At 50.0% G+C, this 14935-nt stretch overlaps 1 pseudogene; it reads right to left on the bottom strand.

Annotated features, from left to right (window-relative positions):
• Window positions 1–4864: 4864 nt before the first annotated feature.
• Window positions 4865–6631, bottom strand: LOC114497925 (annotated as a pseudogene).
• Between the last annotated feature and the right edge of the window lie 8304 nt (window positions 6632–14935).

The raw sequence follows: 14935 nt of genomic DNA, 5'->3' as shown, positions 1-14935 counted from the left end.
GTGCAGGACTGACTGAGGTCAAGTGCTGAGCACAGTGGCCGGCAGAGAAAGGGTGGTGTGCCGTGGTAGAACAAGGTGTCAGGCCTTTCCTTTTTTACCCAGAAAAGTAGAATTAGCACTAGAATCTGGAGCTGAGAACAAAAAGCTTGAAGTGCTTCACCTTCTGAGCTCAGAGGACGGCTGTGTCCCCTCAGGGCAGGACGTGACATTGCAGCAGAACCAGCACCACTCACTGAGCTGGAGGATGAAGAGAAGCCACCTGTCCCTCTCTCCCTGAGGGCAGAGCAGGGAGCAATGGATCCTTTCCTCTCCCTGGGGCAGGGCAGGTATATCCAAGTGTATTTTGCAAAGATAGCCACCCTCCCCCCACTTGCTCCTCTCCAATGTGATCCTATCACTCCCTCATCAAGAGGACTAATCAGCCTTTGCTGCTGTGGCTCAGTGGATTGAGTACTGGCCTGCAAACTACAGGGTCACTAGTTTGATTCCTAGTCAGGGCACAAGCCTGGGTTGCAGGCCAGGTCCCCAATGGGGGGCCTGCGAGAGGCAGCCATACATTGATGCTTCTCTCCCTCTCTTTCTCCCTCCCCTCTCCTCTCTCTAAAAATACATAAATAAAAGCTTTAAAAAATAAAAATATCATTACTACTCAATATTAAAAAGTAAAAGAGGACCAATCGAATCCCTTCCCCTTGAACCTGGGCCAGCCTTGGTGACTCACGTCTGACCACAGATACCCCACGTGACTTCAGGAAAACTCACTTTATAGACACTCTCCCTTGAGGCACTCCGTCTCAGAGCCCAGCTGCTATGCTGTGAGAGGCCAAGACACACATGGACAGGCCACGTGTAGGTGCTGCGGGTGACAGTGCCAGCTCAGGCACCAGCCATGTGAACGAAGCAGCCTCCCAGGTAATGTTAGCCCCAACCACTCGAGTCTTTCCAGCTAAGCACCCAGACGTCATGGGGCAGTGTATTAGTTATCTATTGCTGCCTAACACATTACGCCTTAAATCAACAAATAGAACAGCTTAAATCAACAAATGTTCATCATCTCACACCATTTCCGATAGTCAGGAACCCGAGGGCAGCGTATCTGGGTGATTCTGACGCAGGGTCGGTCTCTCATGAAATCGCAGTCACGCTGTTGGCCAGGCTGAGTCATCTAAGACTCTCTGGGGCTGGAGGATCCACTTCCAAGCCCATTCACGTGGCTGCTGGAAGGAGGCCTCAGTGCCTTTCCAGATGGGCTTCTCCATACATGAGTGTCCTCAAGACATGGCAGCTGGCTTCCCCCAGAGTAGGCAGTCCAAAAGACAGAGAGGCAGAAACCACGTCTTTTCTAACCTACTTGAAATTACATACGATCTCTTCTACCGCATTCTATTGGCCACTCAGACCAACCCTGACACGAAGCAGGAAGGGACTGTACTAGGGCATGAATGGTGGGAGGCTTGGGTCATTGGACACTGTGTTGGAGGCTGCCCACCACAAGCAGAGCGCAGCCATGCCCCCATGTGCTCTGTCAAATGCCTGACCCACAGAGACCACGAGCATGATAAAATGATGGTTGTTTTAGGCGGTTTAATTTCGGGTGACCTGCTTCACAGACATAGATAACTGCAACAGAGCCGAGGGAATAATTCACCCAGTTTGCCACCAGAGGCCGTCTGACCTCTCCTTCCTGGTGGATGTCAGCTGAGCCACTGGCTGCACCCGCCAGCCCGCCCAGGCGCTACTGATATAAGGGAAAGGCCACTGGAGAGAGAAGGCCAAGGATGTGACCAGGTGATGAGGGAGAAAGGAGAAGAAGAAAGACAGAGCCTGCCCATGTCCGCAGGCCCTGGGAATGGGGCTGCAGAGGGTGGAAGTGGTGAAGGCAGCAGGCCTGCTGGGGGCACAGATATGAGCCATGAAAGGTAAGCCCACCGCCACCAACAGAGGATAGCTGTTTGTCACAAAGCCCTTCATCAACATGGCCTGTAGGGCCCTCATTCCCCCCCACCCCACACACACACCATGTCCATAGATAATGAGCTGAACAGCCTCGATGACAAGAGGACAGGAGCACAGCCACATTATAAGCAGTAAAAAAGTGGTCAGCCCAGGGCCAGCAGGGACTTCCTAAGGAAGCAAGTCCTCTTTTTCCTTCCCACTAGCAGGAGGAAAGCAGACCACACCCATCTTCTCTGCCACAAGTCTGCCTGCTGGGACTTTGAATCCAATAGCAATTGACCTTTGAAAAGGGAAGCCCTGGTGGTATGATTCAGTGGACTGAGTGTGGCCTGCAAAGAGTCGCCAGTTCGATTCCCAGTCAGGGCACATGCCTGGGTTGCGGGCCAGGTTCCCAGTAGAGGGCACGGGAGAAGCAACCACATATTAATTTTTCTCTCCCTCTCTTTCTCCCTCCCTTCCCCTCTCTCTAAAAATAAATAAATAAAATATTTTTAAAAATGAAAAGGGAAAGGCCAAGTGAATGCCCAAAACAAGAGACTTCATTAATAACTAAAAGTGACTCAGTTTTGGACTGAGGTGGAGATGTCATCAAGGGGACCAGAGGGAGAAGGACAGATTACAGTTGGTAGAAGTTACGTTTTTAAAGAATATTTGATCTACCTTTAAATGTTGATGTTTCTCAAGCAAACTTCCAGGAGCCATTATTAGCATTGTCCTTGACTCCTCCTCTTTCACCTCCTTCATTTACTCACTCATTCACTCCTCTTTCAAATCACACACTCATTTACTCGTAAGCACTTCCTGTATGCCAGGCACTCTGCTAAGCACAGTGTTTTGATAAGGACAGTCATTAGAAGAGCAGCCAATTAGTCATCATGTCCTGTCCATTCACCTTCCAAATATTTCCTAAGCCTTTGTCCACTTCTCCCATCCCAAATGTCTCTGCCTTGGTTCAGCCCCCAGTAGCTCTCATTTGAATGATTTCTTTGGCTCTGATCTCTTACCAGTCCATTCTCCATCCTTTTCAAGAGGGAACTTTCCAAAATGCAAACAGTATCATCACTTCCTGTTGAAGATGACTTCTTGTCCCCCAGCATCCATCTGTCCTTTAGTAATAGAGCCTCTACACTTAAGTGTATGTCTGTCCAGAATAAAAATTACCTTTTCCAGTACCCTGGCTGCTAGTGATGGCCATGTGACTAAATTCTGGACAGTGTGGTGTTACTGAAAGTGATGTGTGCAAGTTGTAGATTATGCCTTTAAAGGGAAGAGGTGTGTTTTCCATGACCCCTTTCCTCCTCCCTGCTGGCTGGAATGCAGAAGTGATGAAAGAAGCTGCAGCCACCCTCTTGGACCACAAGAAGGAAGCAATACATTGAGGATGTCAGAGCAACATGCCAGAAGGGCCCAGGGCTCCTGATGAATGAGGAGATGCCATGCCCACTCCAGCTTCCCTACCCAGGTTCTTTCATACGTGAGAAGGAAACTTCTATCTTGTTTAAGCCATTGTTATTTTGGAGTCTTTGTTATAGTAGTTGAACCTGTTTTCTAACTAATAAGTACTATAACTCAAAACTCTTCCACTGGCTCCTACTGTCTTCAAAGCACCTAAACCCAGCACCCAAGACGCTCTAAGATTTAGCTCTGTCAACCTGGTCTCTTCTCCCTCTGTCTTTTAAACTTTAGTCCTATGCTTTAGTCCATGCTTTAGTCCTATCAAACTGCTTGCACTCACCAAATGCACCAAGCTCATCACACTTCCAGACCTTTGCTTAAACTATTTCCTCTGTCTGGAATACCCTTCCCCCTTTCTTCTTTGCTGTTTCCTTTCTGCTCACCTCTCCAGGACTCAGTTCTGGAGTCACATCTTTATAAAGGTAACCCAAAACTCCATACCCCTCCACCCCAGATTAAGTTATGTGCTCCTGCTAAATGCCCCCATAGCACCTTGTGTCCCTGTCTTGTGACACTATATTTCCAGTCTCTAGCTTATCAGGAGAGCTTAACAAATATGCATCAGCTGAATGAATGACTGAATTAACCAACCAACCTCATTTATCACACTGTACTCCCACCCTCTGCTCAGTCATCTGCCTCCACAGCCACCTGATTTCCCTGACACAGGGACCACAGAGTTCTGATGGCCAGGCGTAGTAGGTGCTCAATAAATGTTGTTCCAGGAGCACTTCCAACCCAGTGCCCTCTGCTTTGCATCACCATTTTCCAAGAGAACTTCTGGTTCATTCTACAAGGGTGTTCTCACGGTGTCCAATGTGCAGCATTTTCCAATGAAGTGTGTGTTTACTGTTAACATCATAAGTCTTTTTTTAGAAGGCCGGTAGCATTTATGAAAATCAGCATGTGCCCACAGTGACCTCAAACCAGTAGCTGAAAGGATCTGCTTGTTCAGATGGATCGGGCTTTGCCAGTTCTTCAGAAAACCACATCTCAGTGCTGTGGTTTGGGTGTCAAAGGAACAGGAAGCCTGTCACAGAGATTGGGAAGTGGGTTCTGGGTCAGGTGGGATTGTGAAGCCCCAGAAGGGCATAGAAAAAGGGGTGTGTTCCGCAGGTGGGCAGTGGTTGAGTTGTGTAAGAATCTGGACCTCAAAGTCTATAGTAGGTAGGTCTTGGCTCATTTGGTAAGAGCCCCCTACCAAGTTTCTTTATTCTGACCCCACAGAGGGATAAATCAGTTAGGATGAGCTAGGTTTTGCTACAGCAAAAAAAAAACTTGGGTTCCATCTCTGGTCGGGGAGTGTATGGGAGGCAACCAATCGATGTTGCTTTCACATTGATATTTCTCTCTCTCTCTCTCTCTCTCTCTCTCTCTCCCCCTTTACCTTTTTTTTTTTTTTTTTGAACTGTGAACACTTTATTCCCAAACTATAAATACGTCTGCTCTCTGAGAAAAGACCATCCAGGTGAAAAGTCCGGAGCCTCTGCTTCTCCGCATCCCAACTTCTCGGCAGTGCAAACCAGTCCCCTTAGAAATGCCTCTGGAATCATAGTCCTGGCAAGCAGTTGAGAAACAGCCTTCCCTTCTTCTGCTGTGACTCCAGAGCCACTTGGGCCCTGCTTCAGCCAGGCCCAAGGCTGGCCGGGTGCTCAGCCCTCTGTTTGACCAGCTCCCTGACCCAGCTCCGCCATGTGGTTGCGTGCTACCAAGGCCCGGGCCGGGACACTCCTGGCCTGCTGCCGCCAGCTGCTGTGAGGAGCCACCAGGTCTCCGCGCTGCCATTTGGCGTGAAGGTTGGGAGAGGCCTGCTTCCAAGCTGCTTCCCTGGCAGGTTGCTGCTATCCTTGGGCCACAAAGTACTCTTCCTCCTCTGCCGTTTCATTGCCATCTTCCTCCAGCTGGTTGCTCTGAAACAGCAGCAGCTCCAGGTCAGAGTTGCAACTCAGCCCCTTGGAGGGTTTAGGCCGCCATTCCCTCTGGAGGGCAGGGCCCTGAGGGTGACATGCAGGGATATTCCTGAGAGGCAGAGGAAGCCCAGCCAGTTCAGGAGGCTAATTTGATCACCCAGCAGATGAGCTGCCAACAGCCAAGTGCAGACTTCCTTAAAAATACTGGCAATGGAGAGAGAGAAGCTGGAGATTCTGGAAACTAGGAGGAACTCAGAGAAGCCCAAATCAAAGGCAAGAATCCTGCCAAGGAAGAGGCCCCCAAGTACCCGCAGGAGCAGCCCTGTGTCCTGGAAACGGAAAATTTTCTCAGATGTGGACAAATGGAGACCTTCAAATATGGCAAAGACAGGGACGAGCCCAAGAAACATGAGTGGCTGCAGGTGGAATATGGTGTCAGGGGGTTCTGGGGCCAAGTTCCGCCTCCTGCAGGAGTACTTGGGTGAGGGTCCAGAGAATGCCACTGACGAACACACCCCCAGCACCAAGGCAAAGCCCTCCATATTGAACTGCGTGGACTTGCAGGTGAACAGGAAGAGGCCCCTGGCAATGAAGACGACCACCAGGAGCAGCGCCGCACACAGCTCCTCCAGCTCGAAGATCAGAGAGAAGACCAAGATGAAGAGAACGGCTGAGGATTCGGTCATCGTGCACAGTGAGGTGGTGACGTAGAGGGAGCTCCAGTTGGACAAGCCCACGTGGAGCCCCGTTGCCAGTGCTGTCGGAGCTGCTGCTCTGAGGCAGTGAGTCCGGCTCAGCACCACGTGGGCCCTGTGGCTGGAGCGCTGAACCAGTGCCGGGACAGGGCGGAGAACAGGAGGATCACGGCCAGGGGCAGCATCGTCGTGAACGGGGGAAAGTGGAAGCTCCACGTTGGCCAATTGTTGTAGAAAGTGATGCCGATGGAGAAGCAGTACTAGAGAAGGACCAGCCCCAGAGTCAACACCGCCTTCCACGCAAAGGCCACGTGAGGGCCCACCTCGCCATCCGGGGAAGTGGCAACTCCCTAGCTGGGGTTGGTGGGGGCAGGCACCTCTCCTGAGGACGGGCTGCAGGGAGAGCTGCTTGGCCTGGGCCACGACTTTCCACCAGAATGTCTCCTGATTACAGTTCCCTTCACCTCCATGACTCAGGATGGTTAATGGAGCCCGAGGCAGAGCCCTCACCTGAGGGCCTGGGGGCCCGAGCCAGACCTCTCCACGGTCAACCGTTTGCAGGGCTGCTGGGTCTCCAGTCTGAAGCTCCGCCGCGGGTGCTCCTGCCGGGATCCTCCTGCCACAGGAATTCTCTTGAAAATCCATAAAAACATATCCTCGGGTGAAAATTAAAAGTAAAAAAGAAACAACTTGGAAAACCTCAGTTGCTTAAAACATCAATACTATGTTTATCCATACGATGTGCTCATCTGAGTGGACAAGGAGGGTGTCTGACCGAGGGAGGCTCTCAGGACCCTGGGTCGGTGGGGGCTGCATGGCAACACAAGCTTCCGTGGCTGCAGATACAGGGAAGAAGGAGAGTCGTGCACTGTCTGCCACAGCTCCTGTCTGGAAGTGGCGTGTATGTCATTTCTGTTCACATTTCATCGGCCAAAGCAAGTCATGTCCTCTTGCCTAAGTTTAACAGGGCAGGGACATGTAATAGGAAGGGGCACCAAATGTCTGTGAGAAAACAGTACAGCTGACCACAAATGACAGTGTAACAGAGTGCAGTCAGGGGGCCCCCAGACAGGGATTTGTAATGGGGTCCAGAACTCAGGGTGTCCAGGAAATATTAAAAAAATATAGATGTCCTCACACCCATAAGTCTGAACTAGGGGATGGGACATATGGAGCAGGGCCATTGAGAGTTGTAGCTTTTAACTGGTTTCACGAGTATGTTAAGTAGCTGTGGCCATGCTTTGAGCCAGGGGGATGGGAGTGACTTCCACCCAGGATGTAACTGGGAGGCAACTTCCCCTGGTTACAGTGTCTGTGTGAGAGCTTTGGCAGTCCAGAAAAGCTGGAAAAATATGGGAATGCTGGCAGGTATAGCTGATTGTGGGAGGAGTCATAAATGGGGCTGCAGAGGAAGATTGGCGCTGGGATTTAAACCCAGGCACGGCACCCATGCTAGGAGGGACTATGTGGCTTTGGAACGAGAAAGTTGGGACCAAGTGGCTTTGGAGCTCCCTTTACCATGCAGCTTAGGGAGCTGAAAAGCAAGATGTAGCTTCAATGGTACAGCGATGTAGCAGCTCTCCCTTAGCAGTTTGGAAGAATGCAGGAGAGACGCTGCAGGAAGGAAAGGGGTAAAAGAGGTCTTAGTCATTACTCTTAAGTCTGTATAACTTTTGAATCAATAATTCCTTTCCTTTTCACCAATCTCTGGCATTGAGAGACATAAATTCTAAGCAGCAGGCAAGGCGAACCTAGTATGGGGGGGGGTGCCCGGGGGATGGGGGGTCCATTCAGTAATGGTATCTCGTCCTCCACACAGGTCTGTTCAGTAACAACAGTACTGTTTGGTGGGAGCTTTCACCCACCATATGATTTCAAGCAAGCCAGTTAACCATGCTGGACTCGGTTTCCCATCCAGAATATACGGATAATAAACAGTCTGGCATAGCAAGGATATTGTTATGACTCACTGAGATTGTATGTAGAAAGCTGAACACAGGGCCTGGGATAAATAGTTGCTCAATAAATGGTCACTTTAAAAAAGATTTTATTTATTTATTTGTTTATTTTTAGAAAGGGGGAAAGGAGGGAGAAAGAGAGGGAGAGAAACATCAATGTGAGAGAGAGACATCGATCGGTTGCCTCTCGCCCACACACTGAGTAGGAACTGAACCCACAACCTGGGCATGTGCCCTGACCAGGAATCAAACTGGCGACCCTTCACTTGGTGTGACAATGCCCAACCAACTGAGCCACACTGGTCAGGGCAAAGTGGTAACTTTTTAAAAATTAAATTATGAATCAGCTTGATTGCCAAAATGCAAGAGTAAAATGGAAGCCCTGTGGCTGTTTTCTTCACTGAGTCTAAAACAGCGGGAACCCTGGAGCTGCTACTTCTCTCTCCTACATGCAGGAGCTGAGGTCAGGGTTGCTTAGCTTGCTTCTCAGGACAGGGATTTTGTTGGGCACAAATAGACAGAGCTGACCTCCTGACCTGCTTTGGTTCTTGGCAGCCGAGGCCAATGCAGCCTATGAAACCGGGCCATGAACGTGGCCAGCTAAGCTCTCTGGAGGCCAGCTTTGGATTTTGGGGTTTTAGGGAGAGCTCTCAGGCAGACTGATGTCTGGTCCTCCCACATCTAAGAAACTGACTCTGGGATGTGTGTTTTCTGCTGGTTACTTGTACCTGATGAACAGGCAGGCACATAACTAGCTTCTGCCTGAGCAGTCAGAAGGAGCCAGAAGGGAACCGTACTCCTGAGCATGGGAGGTGGGAGCTTCTCGTGCCCAAGAGCATCCTCCGTCTGTGGGCGGCAGCAGCTTACCTCTCCATATGGGACTTTGGAAGAAGGCCTGAGCCACCTGTACCTCCACCTGGGAGCATACACATTGTCTCCTGCTTATCCAAATGGGTAAGTACAGACCCATTCTTTAATTCTGCTGGCATTTTTCAGTTAAGCACACCAGGGGCCCTCTGGGACACCCGTGAGGTTTGCATTCTAGAGTAACTCCTCCAGGGGCAGTCGGGAACAGAAACCAGAGGCTGCAGGTCAGCCAGGAGACCGCTGCCTGCGGGAACCCTGGGAAGAGGGAAGGTGGCCTGAGGCAGTGTTGCAGCAGGAGGGATGGAAGCTGGAGAGGGACCTGAGAGGTGCTAAGGAGACACGGTGGGCGGAACTTGCTGACCACATGGATCTGCGGGACAGTGAAGCGGGAAACGGAGAAGTCACGCTGACTCCCAGGACTGATCTAGGAAAAAATTTTTTTTAATTTGGCACCGGAAGTAACTTATCTGCAAATCTGACCAGAAAGACATTCCAGTTTGAAAGATAAAGACTCTATTCATGTCTTTCATTACCTGGGGCTGCCCCAGTACTAAGGGGCGATACTAAGCAGTGTTACCTAATGCAGCATGCAGCTTCCCTGTATCACCTTTGTCCAAAGTCCAAGAGAATTCCCAGTTCTGAATTACAGTGGTTTTCGATAAGGGACCGTGGCCCTGGGGTGATGGCAGCCTCACTGCACTAGGCTCCTTCCAAGGGGGTCTGAGGGGATGTGTTGGGTCCCATGTGCTGTGCAGTTGTCACATTACCAGACAGGGGGCCTGGCCTCATGTGGGTCTGCCTAGGGCCAGCCGACAGTGTGTGGGTTCTTCACTTCATGTAGGAAAGATGTTGCAACACGAGCCCAGGTGACCACTAGGATGTTTATTAAAGCTGGGGACTGTGAAACAGGGAAGGGCCTTGCACAGAAGAACCAAGAGGAGAGCCCAGTCTGGGCTGCCTTAGCTCCCTGGGAGGTCAGAGAAAAAGGGGCGGGGAGACAGGTTAGGGGGTTAGCTTGGACGAGTTGCCGCTGCCTGTTGCTCCTCTGAGTCTCAGGGCCCCTTAGAGCTTAGGAGATGGTGTGTCTGTGCGGAGAAGAGGGGACAGGGGGTGGCACAGCTGCTCCCCAGAGGGAGAGCAAGAGCATGGGTCCTTTGTCTTGAGGCTTTTATCTCTTGCAGGCAGGAATCTTAGGGGAGGTCTCGGGGAGGGGTTCAGTAGAACATTCACCAGTTTTCCAGGTGTGCTCTTTCAGGGGCCTGGTCTCCACTGATTGGTCAGTGACAGGGCAGGAGGTCTTCAGTCATTGTGTTAGTCCTTGCAGCTGGTCCTGGCGTTGCCCACCGGGTTTTGCTGCTTTTCTGGGCGTGAGGCCTAAATACAACTGAGGCCTAGATGTTATCTCTAGGGAGGGGACCTTCTGTGTCTGGCTGTAAATTGCTCAGCCAGTTTGTTCAGCTGTCTGTCTCAGTTTCCCTCTTCCACCTGCCAAGGAATTTTCCTAGCTTCTCACCATCCTGCCTCAATCAGTCCACAGGCACCCCCTGCAAGGCCTCTTTTAGTACACAGGTCGCTGGTCCCCACTGTCCTCCAACCCACAAAGGGCAGCAACACACTCTGCTACCCCCTGTAGCACAGTGGGCCACGAGGGGACCCGGGGGATGTCTCAGGTTCTTGCTCTGCATCATGGGGTGGGGGTGGGTCTCTGCAGTCCTGTGATTTCATGGGCCCTCACACTGGCCCCTGCCTCCAGAAAAGTGATAGGTCCTCTTCTTTTCTAGGATGTCCCACACCTGTCTGAGAATCCTATCGTTGCCACTCCACATGCCACCCACCCTCAGGGCAGGGAGAGGCCAGCCCCGAGACCCACTTCCCATTCACCTGTAATAGTTCAGCACTTTGCTTTCTCTTCTTCCCTCTGCAAAGGAGTTTCGTTTCTAGCAGCTGGGAACTGACTATTTCTTCTGTTTCTCTTGTCCTTAGGTCAGGGCCTCAGCCTTGAGAACCCTCAAACGAGACTCTCCCTTTCGTTCTTTGCCTTTTCTAGTGTCATCTCTGGCATGAAGGTAGAAAAACAGCATTTGCAGAAAGAGGTTAGTTAATTCTAAAATTGACACTCTAGCCCACCCATAAGCAGGCTGCTTCTTTCTGGAAGACACCTTGCCTTCCACCTGGCTACCCATTAGGTTACCAGCTCACCTGTCTCCCTCCTTCCCCTGAATAGCCTCAAGAATGAGGGATCTCAACTCATATGTCACCCACCTCAATCCACCCTTCACCCCAACCTCTAACTGAAACAGCTCCCTTGTTCAAGGTCATGGACAAACCCTTTGAGGCCAAATCTAAAGTGCTTTCCTCAGTCCTCATCTCTTTGCTCCAGATTGTATTATTGTTCAAAAATATCCACTGTTCCTTCCCCTGGATCCCTTCCAGGGGACGAAGTATATTCCTGAGCCTCTTGGTTACAGTTTGGCCATCAGATTTGCTTTGGCATTTCCGTGACCTCTTATACTTCTGGGCAGAAGCTTTAAAGGCTAACATCATTGTCCTTTTCCAGTGCTGTGCTGGTAAATGTTTAGCAAAACGTTCTCTAATTCACCAATTTCTACACTATGAACACTCCCACCATAACTGATTTCAAGCTACTAACACAACATCATTGAGCATGGAGTTGGGAAAAGATGCACACCACGCGCTCTTGCTAGTGCAAGCAGATACCATCCCCATGTATCTTTTCGCTCTCCCCTGGGAACAGCATTGTCTGAGCTAAGAGCTGCTCCTTCAGCCAGCATCCCTGATGCAGGGCACAGCCGTAGCTGACCTGCCATGGATATGTAACCTATTCGTGTCAGCTGGTGTTTTAGGGGTTATCTGTCACCGCAGCATGACTTAGCTGACGCTGATTAACATACTCCTAGAAACTCTGTTTTTGGCTCTGGTAACACTTCTTCTCATGCCAATCAACCAGTGTTTATCAGTGTCCGCTGCATATGAGAGACAATGCATCTCAGTGGTTATAGCACAGGCGAGACAGCCAGACCACCTGAGTCTGCAGCCCCACTCTGCCATTTACTGGCAATAACCTTGGGCAAGTTACTTAACCTCTCGGTTCTTCCATTTCTTCATCCCTTAAGGAGAACTAATAATAGCACCTACCTCATAAAGCTATCATAGGGATTAAATTATTTACCATGTGTAAAGCACTCAGCACAGTGGCTGGTACAGGGTGATCGATCATCGAATGTTAGCTTTTTTTTTTTTATTTCCACTAGTTGCCTGGCCCCATGCTAGGAACAGAAGATCCAGTCAGGGCACCCCTGCTCTCAGGGGGTTCATTCACAGTCTGGGGCAGGGGACAGACACAAAAGCAGAAAGTCACAATAAATGGTGACTTTTAGTGCAAAAGAAGAAGGCTGTGCTGTAGGGGCCTGAGCATCAGGACAACTAACTCGGAGTGTGAGGCTGTGTGTCAAGTGTCCAGGAAGCTTCACAGAGAAGGGGATCTTTAAACTGGGCTTTAAAGGATGAATAGGAGTTTTCCAGATGAAAAAGGGCGTGGTGGATAGAATGAAGTTTCAAGTTTTCTTCTTATTTCTCTAATCATTCTCTCACTCCTAGGCTGACCACCTGTTTCCCCTTAAATTCCCTCCCCAGATTTCATCTTCATTGTCCTTCTCTTCTCTCTACCCTCTCCTGGACAAACTCATTTTCTCCATGGTTTTGATGCAGGTAGCAAGAGTGACCATTTGCTGAGCATTTGCCATAAGTAAGGCATTGTGCTAAATGCTTCACATCTGTTACCTCATTTACTATTGAAATATGACTTTGTGTAGCAGGCATCACTGTCCTCACTTCACAAAGAGAAACTGAGGCCCAGAGGGGTTAGGTGACTTGCAGCATCATATAAGGAGCTTTCAGCGACAGGTCCCGGGATACCCAAATCAACGTGGCTGGAACATTAGGTGTTTATTTCCCATCACGAAAACTCTACGGGAAGGTGATACACCAGTTAGTGCAGCAGCTCAGTGAAGCCAGACTCTGGGTCAGCCTCTCTGCTCTCCCCTCATGGCCCCGGATGGCTGTACATGCAATGACTAAACATTGCATCCTCCCTCGGCAACCAAAGGCAGGCAGGAAGGGAGCTTGTCCCCCTGGGCATCCCTCCTTTTATTGGAGGGGAAACCCCCAGGAAAATTCCCATGGTCCTTGCCTCCCCGGCCTCTTTTTTCTCCCCTTACCTTCCAGAGCTGTAACCGCAGCCAGGCCAGCCTTCTCCAGGCTCTGTGCCAATCAGGGTCACAGTGGGGTTCATTGAGTAGAGCTATCCTCCACTTTTTAAAAGTTCACATTCCACCACTTAACTGTTATGAAAGTACCTGTTTTGCCAACTAAAAAAGCTCTCAAGAAGATTTTCGCTTCTATGGGGGGGGAAAGGGGAAAAGCAGAAATAGTGTTAAGAGTTTGTTTTGCAGCAAGCTGTGAGAGAGGCATCCTGTGCCCCACCTGGGGAGTCCCGCCAAGCTCCTCCCCAGGCACCACGCTCTGCATCAGCTGTCAGAGAATTGAACAGTGTCTGTGAGCCTCTCTGAGACCCATTTTTGGGCCTGGGAATGCTCAACAAATGTTTCCATATGTTGAACATTATAAATTAATCATCATTGTTTCTTTGCTTTATGCCATTTTGGCTCACAAAAGTTTTCCTCTGAACAGTTAACTTTTAGGTAGCTAGGGAAGCTGGTAATGTGGGGTGCTCACACATTTTAAGCATGGATAGGAACCAAAAGCAATGAGGCACTAGAGAAACTTTGCTGGACAACCACTAATGACCACTGGCCGCCTGCTGCTGCTGGACTCTCCCCTCCCCTGCAAGAACAGGTCCTACGCCTTTGCCTCTCTCCCTCAAAGGACACATTCCCGGGCAGGAACATCCCCCTGGCCAGGCCTGGTCTGCACTCCCTCCTCAGCTTCCAGGAAGGCAGGCCCGATTCTGTCCCTTCAGCTTCTGTAGGATGAAATGCGGCTGTTTCCCCCCAAGTCCTTTGCTGTGTAATATTTTCACAACATAAGAGAGGCATTCCTCTGTTGAGTACAGTGGTTTCTCCCGACTTGCCAGCCTCCCTTGCCTCCAGGCCTCTACACGCACAGTCCCCTTCGTGTGGAATTCCCTTCCCCTCCCTCTTCTCTGGGCAAATGCTCCTCGTCTCTTTTAGATGTCACTTCCCCTCAAATCTGGTCTGGGTGCCCCTCCACTGTGTTCCCACTGCAGCACGGTCTCCATCACTGGATTGTGATCGCCTAAGTCCTTGACTGCATGTTCTAAAAGGGTGGACACTCTGACCTCCTTGTTTACCATTGGGTCCCTAGCACCAAGCACAATAAGCTCACGAAATGTATATTGAATGAATCGATTAAAGAATGAATATTAATGGCACCAGTCACCTGGCCCTAAGACTGGCTATCCTTATCCCCATCTGGTCTGGTGTCAAGTTTCATTAATTCTACCTCCATAGTCCAGGCCCTCATCACCTTTCTCCTGGACCTTTGTAATAGTTCCCTGCAGTGGACATCTGTCATTTCTTCCTGCTCATTAGCCCTTCTCTCTTATTTTGGAAACTCATTTGCTTTTAGGGAACTACTTCCCATTCCAAGCGGTCTTGGGGGAATTCTACTTGTGCCGAGGGGTGAACACAGGATCCAAGTCAAGCCAATATTTTGAATCTTGAGAAGAATGACACGGCTATAGAAAACGGTTGAGCTGAGTCATTCCAATCAGAGCATCCATAAAGAATTGTTTGTTGGGTTTTGGGGTAGTCTCACCCAAACGAGGGGTAGCTATAGAAGTGAGACAGAAGGAAATCATAATATCACTTCGACTTCTAACAAAGCAGTTGGAGATATATCTGTAGGTCTGATAGATAAGTGAGCTTACTTACACTGAACTCCAAAGTTAATCTTCTCCGTCTAGTCCCAGGAAGCACTGGAAAATCTTCCCTGTAAGGATCCTGGGAAATGAGCATGGAAGAAAAGGGCAAAAAAACATGGTTCTTGTGACCAGGCAGGTCTAAAAGAGAAAGCGGGAAGAAAAGCTGGGTTG

Source organism: Phyllostomus discolor, chromosome 5 (genome assembly GCF_004126475.2).
Source record: "Phyllostomus discolor isolate MPI-MPIP mPhyDis1 chromosome 5, mPhyDis1.pri.v3, whole genome shotgun sequence".
NCBI classification, from domain to species: domain Eukaryota; kingdom Metazoa; phylum Chordata; class Mammalia; order Chiroptera; family Phyllostomidae; genus Phyllostomus; species Phyllostomus discolor.
The sequence above is the reverse complement of the archived record's forward strand: the minus strand, read 5'-3'. Positions and strand labels throughout refer to the sequence as shown.